Genomic DNA, 16,173 nt, shown 5'->3' with positions numbered 1-16,173 from the left:
ATAACAGCACAATGGCATGTGCCCTGCATCCCTAAAATAGAGTAGGGCCACCAAGATTCTCTGTGGGCCCATCATGAGGTGTGAAATCAGCTCACCTCCAAGACTATTCCAGCAGATCCTGTTCACACATCAAAGGAATGCATAGATCTATACATAGCAGTTTGTTCCTTATCCTGATTTCCCTATCAAATGTATAAAAGATACAAGGCAGCACAACTCATCTCTCTTAAGACAGCATTTTTATAAACCAACCAATTCCATTCTACGGAAAAAGAATTGTGGCTATCTAGCTATATTGAATTTTTACATATATATTTTTCTGGGTTTGGATTTACATTTGGATATAAAATATCCAAATATTTTTCATCTATATATCAGAGAGTCACTTTTCCTCAAACTACCAGTAGTATTGTTGGCATTGTCCAGAAGATAGATCTCTAACATTACATATGATACGCAAATGGATTGCTTCTTAGGTGTTGATTCTCTTAAAGACAGTTTTCCAATCTGATCTTTCCTTCAAAAAAAAAAAAAAAGTGCCCCTTATTGGATTTGTGATTAGCTGTTCTAATTCATTATTATTAAAATGCATTGTATGTGTATGTGAGAGAGACAGACAAAGACAGAGACGAAGAGAGACAGAGAGTCAAAGAGAGAGAGAGAGAAAATGAGAATAAGAAGAGACAATAAACATGCTAAAAACGTTAAGCCTGGAACTTTACTGTCAGAAGAGTCATTCTACAGTTTCTCCATGAGTAAAGTAAGTTTAGCATATATATATGTATCTCAAACATCTCCTTGGAGGTGTCACTCTAACTTATTCACAAGGTTCTGTGTATAACATGTAAGCTATTTCAGGGTGTAGCAGCCCCCAAAAGATCAGCACTAGGGAGAGAATGGTTAGGAATAGGTGCGCATGCAGGCACAGTCTGTAATGTTTGGAGGGAGCTATAAGGGGGATAATGGCATAAACCTGGGGATTCTGCTGTGGCTTCATGACGAAGGATTGCTAACTATTAGCTAGGCTTGCTAAAGACTATAACATAACAACAAAAAATACAGAATCAAAGTTTATTTCTCTTTCATAACAGTAATAGAGTGAGAGTTCTGCTCCATGAAGTCATGTGGGGACATGAGTTCCTTCCAACTTGGAACTCTTAGAATTTACATAGTCCAAGTTGAGCTCACCCCCACATGCCTTTTCCAGTCAATGGTTCTCACAGGAAATGTGGGAAAAGGAAGTCTGGAGGAAGTAATTTCCTTCTAGACAATAATTTGTAGAAGTAGTACTTGGTACGCCTATTTACATTTCACTGGAGAGAACTGAGTCTCATGATTACATCTGGCTGCAAAGGAGCATGGGAAATGTGGTCTCTAATAGGGCAATCACATACCTAGACAAACTCTTTTACAGTGGAACAAGAGAAGAACAGTGGGAGATAACCAGCAAGTGCTTATCTGAGCACTTTATTATGGGCCCAGTATTTCCGTTTATCTGTTTTTACACTGTCTCTAAATCTTGAGAGAAGAAATCATGTATTGGATGGATCTATGTTACTCTTCACCCAAAGATCTGCACATATTAGGCCACTTACTATCTTTTAGTTAGATTGAGTTCAAGTCCCAACATATAATGGGTTACTTCACATTTTGGAAATTCCTCTTCATTAAAGTAAGGGTCTTTACTTTAATGAAAGGTCTGTCCAAGCAGGAGAAATTTGTACCTTTTGCCAACTTGAGGATGTCTATGCAGGAATCTACGCATCTGTTCTTTTGAAGCCCCTGCCTTCCTTGCAGATCCCCAAGGGCTAACAGAATTCTGTTTACATCAGAAAATACTAAGATGCTAAACAGTAGATTCCTCACTATTGGTTTATTCTACCAGTATCCGATTAAATACTTTATGAGCATTCAAAATTAAATCTTAATACAATAGAATTATGAAATAGCTTCATTTTCAAAAGTTTGTTGACTTTGGTTAGCTGATGTATTAGTCAGGGTTCTCCAGAGAAACAGAACCAATGGGAGATAGATAAAATAAGAAATTGGCTAATGTGACTGTGGAGGCTGAGAAGTCCCAAGATTTGCAGATGGCAAACTAGAGACTAAGAAGAAGCAATGGTGTAAGTTCCAGTCTGAGTTCAAGTTTGAAGGCAGGAGTGGACCAATGGCCCAGCTCAAAGACAGCCTGGCAGAGACAGTGAATTCCCCCTTACTCAGTCTTTTTGTTCTATTTAGATCCTCGAAGTCCTGGATGCCAGCCCACAATGGGAAGGGCGATCTGCCTTACTCAGTCTACTGACTCAAATGTCAGTCTCATCCAGATACACCCTCACAGACACACCCAAAATACTGTTTAACCAAGTACCTGGGCACCTAGTAGCCCACTCAAGTTAACACATAAAATTGATCCTCGTGGCTGATGACTGTCCTTATTCTCTTGAGTAACAGTTCTGAATTAGACCAAGTATGACAAAAAAAAATATCAGGTGGATAATGAAGAAAACAGTTCTGCCTTTTAAAAAAAAAAAAAAATTCTGAAGGACTGGCATTTGGCACTTCAGCTTAGGTGTGACTTGGGATATATTTTAAGGAAACAACCACACTCGAAGCAGACACTCAGGGCTACTTCCCAGGAATAGAATATATACTCCAAATAGTCAGTTTGAGAGAGAACATGTAACAGTTTAAGAAGATCTTGTGATAAATTTGGATGGTAGCCTTTTTTCTCCTTCTCAGTAGTTTTCCCACAGTTTAAAAGACCTTCTGAGACAGCTACATAAAAATGATGTGAAATAAATATTTAAGATTCACATCTACAATCAGGCTTTTTTCCCTTATAAAATAATTTGCAGGCTTTTAGGCTGTCTGTATCTCTTGAAATGATGTATAAAAATGATAATGACTCAGACAGTGTAACACAGACAATCAGTTCAGATAATTATGGCAAAAGAGTGGATTTCTTTTATTCCAATTGGCTATTTTAATTGATCATATAATCCTATTAATCAAGCAATTTCTACTTAATTTGTTCTAGGCATATATAATTTTAGCAGATTGAAGCATCATTATACTCCCTTAAAATTTTTGTTAAGGCTCTTCGGGAAAATATAATGTAGAAATTTTAATGATTTTGTCAAGGACATCAAGCCTTAAAACATTATAGAAAAATCCCTTCATAGTATTGCATTAGCGTATCTGGTTTTAAGATACAGAAAACACAAACTTAGCAACTTTTCTTTCTATTCTTCAGGCTCACAGCACAAAGCTTAATAAGAATAATGAAAAGACCTACAAAATATTCTTTAGGACCGAAAAGACAGAATGTCTTTTCTTGACTGATAGTTCTCAATACTGTAAGATAGTTCCAGTATGAATCCCAAGAATATAAAAGTTTTAGTGTACATTAAGTAGCTAAGAAAATATCAGAAGAGAAACCTAGCCTACAAAACTGTGGACTTGAGGTTTATATTTGACTCTCTCTTCTAGCATCTTCTTACATAAAATGGAGATTGTTCGGAATATTCTAATGGGGTCTGCTGACTGACCAAGATTTTTGCTCAAATAACTATTACCATTGCGAAGGCTGCCACGAGGGAGAAAACAGGTAGGTATGCCTCTGATGATTGCATTTGGACTGTAATGTCATGAACTACTCGCAGACTCCCGGCTTTATACCTGCTCTCCCTCTGCTGCTGGACCGAGGCAATGAGCGAAGTGCTTCTGAGGACTGTCGGCTCATCGTTCGTACAGGCAAAGCATCCCTGTCAAAATTAGTGATGCAGGCAGACAAGTGGATGTTTCTTTTAGATCATCCATTCTGACAAGACTGTCGATTAAGAGTTGCTGCAACTGTGGGTTAAGAGAAGTACTGGAAGTGGCTGCAGGCAGAGAAAACCCCCTAAAGGGGGATTCTGGGGAGGAGCGTCAATATCCTGATGAAAAGTCGTCTTAGATTTATCCACAGTTAGCTTTGAACTTGCAAAATCTAAAGTGAAATCGAAGTGTATTTCCAGAACTTGGTGCAATAAAGAAGTAACCATGGCAATTTCCTACATTGCAGTGGGACCGAGGAAAGAAAAGGGGGCAGTGTGATCTCAAACCGAATGTATGTTATAAATACCTCAGCAAAATTAAGGAGGAAAAGCATTGGAAAAACGTGAAGTATGTGAGGAATAGATGACAACGTACTGCTTGCTTTTTTTGGTTCACACAAGTAGAAACTAAAGTTAATTCATATTTCCCAGCTTGAATTTCTGCAATTTTTGTTTTAAGAACTAACAAGACGGGCTCATGAAGAGTCAGCACGGACGTATTTCGTGGTCAGCTGGTGGCACACATTGCTGAAGTAAGATAGATGGGTTCTGATTTTGAAAAGCAATTATTCCGCAGAAAGGATACAGCCACCGCCCCCCTTCGTGTGATGAACAATGTGTTTACTATAAAATGCTAATTAGCCCTTAAAGTTATTAATGTAATTACTGTTCATCTAAGGACATAAATCTGACAGCCCCTGAGGACAGGGGCATTGCTCATTTCGAAGAAGCAGGCTTAAAGCACTTTTTGCTTACCTATTTGTTTATTTTAAAGTAAATTACTCTTTACAGAAAGAAGACAATAAAAGATCACCAAGTTACCAGTCATTCAAAAAGGACTTGGAGCTGAAATAAGAGGTTAAGAGACACACTGACATTTGTGTTCATAAGAAAAGCATTATATTTTAGTCTAACAAGAACAGATCATGGATTTAAAAGTATGTGCTATGAATGCCTCATTTAATTTCTGATAGAGCGTCTTATTTTGAGTACTGTCTGAAAGAATTGTTTGGGCAGAGAAGAAAATGAAAAATAGCAGTGCTCTATTCATAAATATAGAAGATTGTGGAAGGGGCCTATTTATTTATATGTCTTACAGAACTTCAAAGTTACATGTCATGAACCAATATTGCTACCTTGTCCTCATTGCCTTCTTCAAATAGAGAGGTATCGCTCTAGTTGTCTGAGTAAATAAAATTACCTTGCTACAAAGATAAAAAGCATATTAGAAATTCAGCAATCATGTTCAACGCTATTTAACTGAAAATAAGGTTAGGACTTCTCTTTAGGACAAAAAGGAGTAGGAGGATTTATTGCCCAAATTCCCAACCCTCTCACTATAAAAATTCTTCATGTTGCTTGCAACATAAAATCCACTGTAATGTGGCTTAAGCAGAAATAAAGAATGGCTTTTCTTTTATAACTAGACAATCTGAGGTATAACCAGCTTCAGGTATAGTTTGATCCAGAAGTCCACCATGTAATCAAGGCTCCTGCTCTGTTTCACTGTGATTCTCCCATCGACGCCCTGCTCTGTGCGTGGTCCCAGTCCTCAGGCACAGACCTTCAGAGTAGCAATACTCACTGCAGCAGTCTTAGAAGTCAGACCCATATATCACATGGACTATAGAAAGAGAGTGTTTGCAGGTCTCTTGAAAGAGCAAGCAGGTGGGTAACAAGCAGAGCGCCTCTGGAAAGATCTGCTCATGTCTTCAGAGTCACATGCCCAGTAGTACAACATAGTCTATATGTGGCCTATCCGATAACTCTTACCCTCTTTCTCCTTGATTTTGTTTAAGTATGAAACAGCAATGGGCTCAGGAAAGTGGGCCATTTCCTCCGTCTTAATAATAAACTATAACTGAACTAAGTCAATCTTGGTGATACTATAACTTTTTCCAATGACTGGCTTAGGACATGGGCAATTCTGGTCAATAGAACCTTTTGGGAAGTCCACTGGGGATCTATGGAAAAGATCTTCCTCTTTAATAATACAGAGAAATTTGGGTAGCTATCTCTACGCTCTCCCGCCATCTTTGAATGCTGTTATATGAGGAAGTGATATGTGGAACTGTGGCAGCCATCTTGTGAACATGAGAATCTTAGAAAGGCTAATCCGGACACTGACTTCGTTGAGTTATGGAAAAAACCTTGGAGCCGCCTTCTTCGAGAAATCTTGTTGCGGGGTAAGAGGAATAACCTCCTGTTTCTTATGACACTTTGAGTCAGACATCCTATTACCTGCAGCCCAAAACATCCTAACTGATAAAAATCAATCCCGAGGAGTCAAGAAATGGATGTGATGATGAGCTTAAGCCCTCAAAGTTTACCTATTAAGCAGAGGGTAGATTAGTCCCATTTAAAGAGCTCAGCTGAGACTAGAAAAAGGGGTTCTTTAGAGCAGCAGTCCCCAGCCTTTCTGGCACCAGGGACCTGTGCTCCTGTAAGAATCTAACGCCTAATGATCTGAGGTGGAGCTGAGGCGGTGATGCTGGCGCTGGGGAGCGGCTGCAAATACCGATGAAGCTTCACTTGCTTGCTCGACTGCCGCTCACCTCTTGCTGTGTGGCCGGGTTCCTAACAGGCCACGGACCAGTATTGGTCCATGGCCCAGGGGTTGGGGACCCCTGTTCTAGAGGAAAATCTGAGTGATTTTGAAAATGGTAGAATGGATGCTGGGGAGGCGATTCAAAAAAAATGTTTGATACACATGACCATCTACCTCCATCAAAAACACCATTCAAGTTTTTCATCAGGAACCTATGGGATCTCTATTAAAGATAATAGGATGATAGACTCTCGTTTTTGGATGTCTGCTGAGCATTTCTTCCTGGATGTCCCACAAGTTTGTCACACACAAATGTTTGAAATAAAACTAATCCCCCCCCCCAAAAAAAGTCATTCCATCTTTTATACTCCACATCTCAGAGCATGAGATATTTCACCAATTCAAACACACTAGAAACTTCAAAGCCATTCTCGACCCTCCCTTCATCGCCCTCTCCCAGGAAGGTCAAGCTTCCACCGAGTCCACACCCAGAATGTCTCCCGATCCGGCTTCTTGCTCCCCATTCCCACTCTGGCCTTCAGACACAGGTAACACCAATCCCTCATCTCGTTGCTATTAGAATTTCAGCATCATTGAATAATGTTTAAAACAACCCTTCAAAAATTTCTTAAACGGTTCCTAATATAAAGTCTCAGACTATTTTGTTCCCTACTTCAAAAACACTTCTAAATACACCATAGTAATTAAGCTAAGGCTAAGCAAGATTATTTAAGTAGAAATAATATTTGCTAAAGTAATACCTAGGTTAAAAGAATGGAATGAGAAAAGCCGGGGCTTTGGAGTCAGGAATTCCTAGACCTGAGTTTCAGCTTACCAGCTGAGTGAAACTGGTCGAATCTCTTAACCTCTCAGAGCCTTACATCCTTACTCTATTAACATGGGGAGTACAGTCTCCACTTTGGGACACATTGAGGGCTTTTGATGAAGTAGTAGAAGTTAAGTATCTAGTGTAGAGTGACAGTAGAATCTCAACAAATAACTGCTATTATTGCTATTCTTATAACTAGGTTCTTAGAACAAAACTAGATAGCCTTATAATAAAGTACTAGATATTCTTCCTTATCCAGAACCAAGATGATTGCAGAGATTTTATTTAAAAATCCACCAATTCGTGTACTAATGCTCAGACACATTCCTGGTAAGAGAGCACCCTAGGTTTGTACTTGGCGATAATACACAATTCGAATAAGCTTTCTTATTCTGATTTCTCAAGCCCAAATCCAGTGAACAGCAGCAAATTGAAAGGCAGGAAGAGCGAAAACAGAAAGAAATAGTAGATGACAGCAGGAAAGCTTAAACAGACATCTTGACATACAGATGTAAGAATTCAAAATGCACAAGAGCCTGGAGGGACCCACCCGAGAAGGTACCGAGAAAGAGCATCATGTGGTGCTTATGGGCACAGATTCTGAACTTTGCCGCACGGGTCTGAACTCCAGCTCTTCTACTAGCTAGCTCACGGTCTCAGACAAGGTTCTTGACCTCTGTGTGTCTCAGTTTCCCCTCTGTAAAATGAAGACAACCACTTGTAGCCATGCCACAGAGCTGCATGTTCGTGTGTGCGGAAGGCAATCACTTCACGCTGTACGGCACTCAGGGCCTGCCCGACCCGCAGTGAGCGACCACGGAAGCACCTGCTCTCATCCCTACAACCCAGCAGCATCGACAGTGCTGGCCCGGGACACCAGATCATCCGGTATTGTGCCCTGGGGCCTCGGTTTTTAAAGAGAACTAGCAATACCTTTGAAAATGAGTTCAATCAAAAACATTACATTCTTAAAAAGATCTGGTGCTTGTGGTGGAAAATGTTAGGTATCTGAAATATTTACGTATCTGGAATTCCACTGAGAGGACCAGGAAAATGAGATACGGCTTCTAGGTTCAGAATTTTTAAGTGGATGTTATTTTCAGTACATTAAAAGAACTCTTCCCCCTTCTGCCCCCCACTGCACCCCAAAGCAGGCCTTCAGAATTGAAGAGGGAGATGGGGAAAAAGACAAGCTCTTTGGAAAGGAGCTCCTGAGCAGGACCACAGGAGGGCTCAGTGGAAGTGGAAATTCTGGGTGAGAAGGACCCGGACACAATTCAGATGTGTTTAAGTGACAGAAAGATCCTAGCCTTGTGTTTTGTGAGGCTGCCAGGTCATGGAACCAGGCTACCCCACCTCACACACAAACCTGTCACAGAGGCATCACTTCCCCTTCCTGAAAAGAAACCATGAAACGAATTATTCCTAGTTCCTTAATCAAGAGAAGCAGGGCAGTGGTTCTTGCATATTTACAAAGAATGAGTAAAAAATGCTTACTAAATTTTTGTCAGCATGTTGTCTCAGGCTAGTAGGTATCTTCACTTTAGAGCTTTCTTTTTTAAATAGTAAATTGCTCAGAAAATGTTGTACTCAATTTTCAGTCCAAAAGCACATTAAAATCTTTTATCGTCATCGTTCATCAATTTTCCATTGTTATCTCATCAGGAGAAAGAAACTAATAGTTGTATTGATGAATGGTCTTAATTCAGTCTAATATTGACAATAAGTTAATACAGTCTTCAATATTTCCATCTTTGGAATAAATCTTCTGAAGGTAGAAAGAAACGCTAGCCCTATGCCCAGAAAGCTGAAGCCACCGTTCGTGTGCCCTCTCGTGGACCATCTTTTCTCACTTAGTTACTACTCCCCATAAATCTCAGAAAATCTAAAACAACAGAGTGGCTGGGCGTTTGTGGCCAAGAAGATTGCCTGACAATGTCCTTTACCTGCAGTTGTGAGCACTAAGTAAATATCTGATAGATAGATAAATCAATGATATACTAATTCGATTTTCTTCTAGAATCTTCCAGATTCTCTCAGCATTTAGGGCTTAATTCCAAATAATCAATTGTTTAAGTTGGTGATTTCTAGCTAAAAGATTATTAAAAGACCCACATTGATATTTAACCTTAAAAAAAAATAATGAGAGGCAAACAATTTGAGAGCACAGAAACATTCCACTGTAACCAAGTACTTTATTTATCCCATCAGCATAAGAATCTACTAATAGACAAATGACAAATTCAATATGATTTGCTCAGTAGATGGTAAAAAGGAATTTCATAAAATTCCCACCTTTTCCTAAGAATAATAACAAAAACAGCTAAAACTAATTTTACACCTGTTATGTGCCAGGCCTATGTTATGGTTTAGATACATTATCTCCTTTAACCATCTCCTCCACCCCATCCAGAAGATGGCATCACGCAACTCCATTTAGAAATTAAGGCTTCGAGATGCTGAGGAATTGGCCAAAGACGTTATTTCCAAAGCTAGGCCTTAATTCATCATAAACCACTTATACTCTTCATAAAAAAAAAATAATAATACAAGACAATGGTCTTTATCTGGTAAACTATACTTACCTTAAGGCAACAGGCAATATCGTATTAATGGCAAACAAGAAATCAATGCTTAGGAACACTAAGACCCCACATAAAAGGTTTTAACAACTTATAGAGAAAATACAAGTAGACAAGTATGTGAAACAAGAATCAACTTCACTAGTAATCAGAAGAGTGTGATTTTTAAAAATGAAGTGCCCTTTATATTTATCAAAATAGCAAACATTTCAAATATAATATTCAATATATTTTTTAATGTACTGGAACAATTACTGGTAGAAAGGCAATGTCTCTAACTTTTCCAGACAGAAAGTTATCAAGAAACATAAAGACTCTTAGATATTTCATACCTTTGTGCAAATAATTTACATATGTTTATCCTAAGAGAATAGAAATTTGGACAATTTGTACAGAAAGATATCCTCTGAAATGTTACATCTAACTTTGAAAAAAAGGGGGCCAGCCTAACTACTGAACAATAGAGAAATGGTTACATTAATTTTAGTTCATCTTTATGACAGAATATGAAGCTAACTTCTAAAATGTTTGAATATTCAGTTAACTTAAAAATAATCTATATCAAGATACAGATACCTAAAGCTAAATAAAAAAAACAGATAGACTATATACTATATGATCCTAATTATGTACTTACGTAGTAAGGAAAAAGGACTGAATTGCAATACATCACGTTGCTACCGTGGTCATTTATGTGTGGTAGGTGTTGGTTGATATGGATTTACATCTTCAGACATTGCTGCATTTTCCAAAGTCTCTAAAGGGAACTTGCTCAACTTTTATACACTTAAAAAACGCTAGAAAAACAAGAGGGTCTTAAGTAATGGTGTCCTGTAGGTGGGAAATTTGAAACTATCTTAATTTTTGTCAGGAAGAAGCTCGGTATTAGTGATCTATTTTCATCCCTACTTCTACTCAACTTTCACAGAGGAAACTGATTCCATCACACTGTTGATGTTCATTAGAGCAAACGAGTGCCAGCGACCATCAGTGTGGTCCCCACAGCAAGGACGCCTCTCCTGCTGTTGCGGTGTCTGGCTTCCTTACTGTGGCATAGACTGTCAGTCCTGCCAAAAGAGGCAGGGAATGAAGAGGGGGACTGAAGTAAACAATTTCCCAGCTTCACGCTCAAAGTGTAAACAACGAACGCATTCTTCAGTGTAATGATGAACTGTCACGTAACTTCTAGCGTCAACACTGTCTTCCCAACTAAACTGAGCATTTATTTGTGCATAGTGGGGAAAACATTAGAAGGAATTATTTCAGATTCTAAACATTGACTATATTAGGGCAATGGATCCATGAAATAATTCTTTTACATTTTAACTTTTATGCCTTATCCTCTTGTTGAGTATATATTACTTTTATAATGGGGTGGGGGAGAGAGACCTAAACCTTTAAAATGTGTGATATTCTCTGCCCTTGCAGAAATTAAAACCTGGCAAGGGGGACAGAGTTTGACAATTAGCGATAGGACCGTATAAAGAGCGCTACACTCGCAGGGCGAAGTTCTTGGGGACCCCAAGAGGAGGGAGCAGATTAATTCTCTCTAAGAAGGAAGAGAAGCCATGAGGTTGAGTGAGCCTCACAGGGAAGCAGCTAATGAAAGAGGCCTTGAAGGGTGAGCAATGGTTTTATCTCATCAAGAGGAGTATTCCAAGAGAGAGGTCAGCATGAGAACACTCACACATGAAAGACGACAACATGCTAGAAGAAAGGCAGTTAATCTGAAGTGACAGCCCTTATTTGACGTGACACCAATTGTCACCCTCTTCCAACCCAATGTTTAATCTTGATTAAGTTTTAATGTCTTAATATGCATTTGGGTTAAAATTGATGTCTTATTTTAATATGTTCCACATTTTTTAAATAAGGCTATATGCTTTATCTGCCTCGATGTGAAAATTATTTAAAAAATGAAACTGATTTCAAAATTAAACAGATTTAAGTGTTCAGTCAATTCATTTGACTTGCATTACAGTGATCTCTGTTGAGAAATTATAATGGTTCCTCACAGCTCATTATTTCTTAGCAATTTGATTAAAGGTTCTGTAACTTAGCTAATTCAGGTGTAGAACAATATTCAGGAAAATATATTTCATTGGTTTTATGACACATGTGAGGATGTGCACTGTCAATATATAGTACTAGTTTCTAGCAGAAATCATTTCAGTAGTTTAACCAGAGATTCCATTGAAACGACATCAGAAAGCCAGGTCAAGAAATCATTTGATAATGACAAAAAGGACTGCCCAGACAAGGAACTGAATGAAGCCTGAGCTCTAATCCTAGTTTCTCCACTTGCTAGCCATGAGGTTACAGCAAATGATGAACTGTGAACCTCAGTTTCCTCATCCATGAAACAGATATAACGGTACTCTATATTCCTTACTTCACAGTATGATTAAAATCATATCAGGATGTGCATGTCATCAGTAACACAGTCGTTAAAGACCTTAGAAATGACTTATTAGGTTGCTAAACTTAGCTGCAAGAAGCCTCATTCGGGGGCCCCGAACGACAAGATGGAGGGTGGGGTGAAAACAGGATGAAGGATGTGGCTGCCAAATGGGTAGGGCGCCCTCACTCACATCCCATCTTCATCTGAGGAATCCTAGAGCATCTGCTTTACATACTGGGCTCCAGAAAAGCTTCCATTTGAAGAAAATGCCCAATATCCCAAAAGGACTGAAAACCACTGATTTATTCCAACTGCCTCATTTTACAATAAAAAAAAAAAAAAGCAAAACCCAGAGAAGTTAATAACTTCCTCAATTTATATAACTCTAAAGTGGCTGGAGAGATCGTTAAATCCAAGTCTTCTGTTTCTAAGGCCAATGCCTTTTCTGCTATACCAATGGAAGAATTAAATAAATGCTGTGTATTGACATGGAAGTACTAAGAATCAGTGCCGGTTTCTATAGGAGATATGACACCGCTTGTACAGGATGAAAACTCTGTTCAGCAATATAAAACCGTAGTTCGTTTTCTAATTTGTGTATTTATTCAGTTAATATTAGGTGTCAGATATGTGCCCAGACCTTGTTCTAAGCACTGGTTTCAACATTGCATAAGATTCAGCTTCAAACAAAGAAGTTATAATATTCAAGCTTAACAATGGAATAAAACATTCCAATTTTTGATGAAATTGACAAATAGACCAAGTATTCTAAATTTAATTACTGCTCATCCAAAAGCACCTCTTTAATTTCAGTAGTGAAATAAACATTAATCTACTTGTATCTGGGCACCCTCCCTCACTGAACTCTCTCTTGCTCTTTCTATCAAAAGCTAATACTCATGAAGTACATTACATCTACTCTCATCGCGAAGGAATTAGAACCTGCAGGCACCTCCTTCCTCTTCTGTACATTTAATTTCTCCCTTTCTGGTGGTCTTTCTGCAGCATATAAGTATGTTCTAATGTTGCTCATACTGAAAACAAAGCAAAAATCTTCTTTGCTCCCATGACCAACTGCCACCCAGCTTCATTTCAAAGCAAATATTTTTGGAAAGAGTTGTCCACAGCTACTGTGGCCTTCCCGCCCTTACCCCGACCTGCATCTATGGTTGAACACAAACTCCACGTCTCTCCTCGCTAGAATGTGAGAAAGGGGATCCTGCCCATCCACTGCTGTATCCCCAGCACTTGGAACAGCACCTACCACATGACTAACTCAGTACATATTTATTTATGAATAAGTCATCTAGAACCATGTAATGATTTAGTGAATAACGCAACTTGCAAATTTCTCATATATTTCTGAAGGATGGTTCAAAATATATGCTAAATTTTATTTGATCCCAAATTAAGTTATTTCAACCACTATTTGGAAAAAAATTATAATGACCCAAAACACTAGAGTAAAGTTAATCTATAAATGTGATTTAATCCCAACCAAAATTGCAACAGGATATTTTTACATAATTTGACAAAATAATTCTAAAATCTATTTTGAAGAATAAATATTTTTAAATAACTAGCAAAAATTGACAGAGAAGTATAATGTAGCCAAAAATGTACTACCCGATATAAATTATGTTGCAAAATAACAGTAATTAAAACAGTTTGAATCTGGCGTAGGATCAGAGATCAGAAATGAAATACTGAGTTCAGAATTGAGCTCAAATATATTTGAGGATTTTGTAAATGAAAAAGATAGCATTTCAAGTCAAGGAGGGAAATAGTGGTTATTCAATAAAAGGTGTTGTGACAACTGTCAAAGTACTTGCTAAATAAATAACCCTTCCTTACTCCTCACACCAAATTCCAAATAAATTCATAATAGAAAATAATAAAGTATTAGAAAAAAATGTACAGCCTCGGAGTGAGAAAGTTCTTTTAAGTAAATGAACAAAGCTAGAACAATAAAGAAAAACACTGACCAATGACAGACTCAACTACTTAAAAGTGAAAAAAATACACATGATAAAGACAAACCAAAATAAACTAGAAAACCCTGTCAATGAAATTAAAAGGCAAACAAAAAACTAGCAAACATTTCTGCACCATCCATTTGATAAAGGGTTGCAAAAGAGTGATGTGAAATCAACAGGGACAAGAACATCCCAAAAGATAAATGCGTAAAGGAAATAGATAATTCACAAAAGGATAAATGTAAATGGTCAGTAAGCACGTGAAAAGACAGCCAGTGTCACCAGTAATCAAAAGAACGCAACTTCAAATATTAAATTTCCCCTACCTATTATCTTAGCCAATTAAAACTAAAAGTATTGGCAATACACTGGGTTGACAAGAGGATGAGGACAGAATTCTTATGCACTATTATGAGCGAATAACTGATACGACGCTCCTGGGAGTTAGTTTGGCATGAAATGTAAAATATCCATTAGGGGAATAACCAGACGATTAATACATAAAGGGTGTTCTCTGCGAGTCATTTATAATTGAAAGAAAAGTCCATCAATAGAAGATTATTGAATATGTCATAATCGATCTGAACAAGGAACCACTATGGAAACCTAATTATGTAGACCTAATTTTTGAAATATAGAAAAATATCCACTATATGTCAAGTGAAGGAACGAGATTACAAAACTATTCTACCTCCTAAGTATTTCTTGAATCGGTCCCATCTTTCATCTCCATTATTACTAGGGCACAAGCGAACATTCTCTCTTTTTTGGCCCCCGGCTTCTTCTTGGCCCTTCCTCCTGTGGAGTCTCCACCTGCAGCCATGGTGGTAGTGTCAGAATGCGAATATCTGATTAGCTTACTCTTCACTAAAAACGTTTACTACCCGTTGCTGGATGTGGTCCTTGCTTACTCCTCCAGCTCGCTCCTGCTTGCTCTAGGTACCCCAACCACAGAGGCCTTCTTTCCATTCTTCTGTTCCCCTGACCACTCCAACCCTGGTCTGTCACACTGGTGTTCTGCCTGGAACCTTCTTGCCCATCCTGCACCTCCATCTCCACACTATGCCTTTCGATGCCTCTGTGCCTCTCAGAACTCAGCACAGACACCATCCCCAGGTCGGCAGCCCCCGCTCATGCCTCTCTTTTTCCTTGATCACCTTATCACAGTTTGCAATTATATATTTTTGGATTATATCATTAGATCCATCTCCCTCCACCAGCTGAGGACAAGGTCCGTGTTCACTTTCTTCGTCACTACATATCACTGATATATATTAAACACGATTTAGAGACATGTGTGTCGGGCGCTGAAATATCTCATGAGTGAAAGAAGAAAGGGAGGGCCAAAGGAAAGGAGAGAATAAAGATTCAGTACTGTTACTCAAAAATCAATTAAAAGATCAAGCGCTAAAATAACTTCTTGATTATTATAATAAAATGCATACACACATCACAGATTTTGAACCATAAAAGTAGTAAACAGACATCTCATAGAAGATGATATACAGAAGGCAAATGCACATATGAAAAGATGTTTTATATCATATGTCATTAGGGAAATACAAATTAAAAGAACAACGAGTTACCACTACACATCTATTAGAATGCCAAAATCCATGACACTGACAACACCAAATGCTGGGGAGGGTGTGGAGCCACGGGAACTCTTGTTCATTACTGGTGAGAATGCGAAAGGGTACTGCCACTTCAGAGGGCAGTTTAGTGTTTTCTTACAAAACTAAATATACTCCTATCATATGACCTATCAATTGCCCTCCTTCGTATTTACCAAAAGACTGAAAACTCTAGTTCACACAGAAACCTGCACATAGATGTTTATAGCAGCTTTATTCTTAATTGTCAAAACTTGAGAGCAACCCTTATGTCCTTCAGTAGGTGAATGGATAAACTGTACATCCAGACAACAGAATATTATTCAGTGCTAAAAAGAAATGAGCTGTCAAGCCACAAAAAGACATTAAAGAAACTTAAATTCATATTCAATGCATATTCCAGCAATAC

General features: G+C 38.3%; 1 protein-coding gene across 1 annotated transcript in view; it reads left to right on the top strand.

Annotated features, from left to right (window-relative positions):
- The window catches only part of CDH20 (cadherin 20), a 209,965-nt gene that overhangs the window by 48,871 nt on the left and 144,921 nt on the right, over positions 1-16,173 (top strand). The window lies entirely within an intron of this gene.

Source organism: Pteropus vampyrus, unplaced genomic scaffold, assembly GCF_000151845.1.
Source record: "Pteropus vampyrus isolate Shadow unplaced genomic scaffold, Pvam_2.0 Scaffold62, whole genome shotgun sequence".
Taxonomy (NCBI): domain Eukaryota; kingdom Metazoa; phylum Chordata; class Mammalia; order Chiroptera; family Pteropodidae; genus Pteropus; species Pteropus vampyrus.
Note: the sequence above shows the minus strand (reverse complement) of the source record. Positions and strands in the feature narration are given on the sequence as shown.